Source organism: Echinops telfairi, unplaced genomic scaffold (genome assembly GCF_000313985.2).
Source record: "Echinops telfairi isolate 266 unplaced genomic scaffold, ASM31398v2 ScPeMD7_15;HRSCAF=58, whole genome shotgun sequence".
Taxonomy (NCBI): Eukaryota; Metazoa; Chordata; class Mammalia; order Afrosoricida; family Tenrecidae; genus Echinops; species Echinops telfairi.
The window spans coordinates 1,032,194-1,033,606 of NW_022103912.1; the positions used below are offsets into that span (position 1 = coordinate 1,032,194).

The 1,413-nt window shown below is 51.7% G+C and overlaps 1 pseudogene; it reads left to right on the top strand.

Annotated features, from left to right (window-relative positions):
* Positions 1 to 266: 266 nt before the first annotated feature.
* On the top strand, positions 267 to 890 carry LOC101652112 (annotated as a pseudogene).
* Positions 891 to 1,413: the final 523 nt, after the last annotated feature.

A 1,413-nucleotide genomic window follows, 5' to 3' on the forward strand; every position in this document is an offset into this window, starting at 1 on the left:
TCTGCCTTATTGGGTGGCTGTGAATTGCGACCAACTCCAGGCCAGTGAGTTTGAGGATGAGCGTGCTTTGTAAGAACACACCTAGACTCTTTCAGAAAGAACGGGAGGAACTTGTCACTTCAGCCCTCCGGGGAGAGGAACCAGGTGATTGTCCAGGAGACACAGGTTGGTGGGAGGATTTTTACCCTCGAGGGAACTATCCAATTTTGAATCATGTGCTCCTCTGTTTTAAAAAAGTGTTGAGCTCTTTCCAGCCAGCACCGAGCGATGGGCATCTCTCGGGACAACTGGCACAAGTGCCACAAGACCGGGGGCAAGAGAAAGCCCTACCACAAGAAGCGGAAGTATGAGCTGGGGCGCCCGGCTGCCAACACCAAGATCGGCCCCCGCTGCATCCACACAGTTCGTGTGAGAGGGGGCAACGAGAAGTACAGGGCCCTGAGGCTGGACGTGGGGAACTTCTCCTGGGGCTCCGAGTGTTGTACCCACAAAACAAGAATCATTACATCTACAACGTATCCAACAATGAGCTGGTCCGGACCAAGATGCTGGTGAAGAACTGCATCATGCTCGTTGACAGCACGCCGTACCGCCAGTGGTACGAGTCCCACTATGCGCTGCCCCTGGGCCGGAAGAAGGGGGCTAAGCTAACTCCTGAAGAGGAAGAGATATTAAATAAGAAGCGGTCAAAGAAAATTCAGAAGAAATATGATGAACGGAAGAAGAATGCAAAAATCAGCAGTCTTCTGGAGGAGCAGTTCCAGCAGGGCAAGCTTCTCGCCTGTATTGCGTCAAGGCCAGGCCAGTGTGGCCGAGCAGATGGCTATGTGCTAGAGGGGAAGGAGCTGGAGTTTTATTTGAGGAAGATCAAAGCTTGAAAAGGCAAATAAATCTTCCCATCCTAGCACATGTATTAAAGGTGTTTATTCTAAAAAAATAAAATAAAATAAAAAAGTGTTGAAACACAACGAAAAGCCAAATGCCTCAAACTGTGCTGCTAGGATGCCCGAAGTAAGAGAGGAGGGGCGACATTTCTCTTTCCCAGATCGCAGTCCATGCACACTGGTGGTGCAGCCACAGCTCCATCAATAACTAGCGTGCACACACACACAAATAGACTTACACACTTACAAGTGCACACACACTTCCTTTCCCGCTGAGCCTGTCTACCCCTGCCTCTTGTGCTGCTGATGGCCCAGAGATGCTCGGTGCCCCTCGACGCAGCCTTCCTCCACTGTGGTCTGCACGGGAGCTCTGTGGACAGCCTCTCCACCACCGGATCAGGCCATAAGGCCAATCTAGTGCTTCGCTGGCTTCCCAGCCCCTGGGGTACCAGAGGACGTGAAGAAATATCCTAAATGGTGCCTAGCACAGCACCTGGCCCACCACAGACCTTGAGGAAACACTGAATGG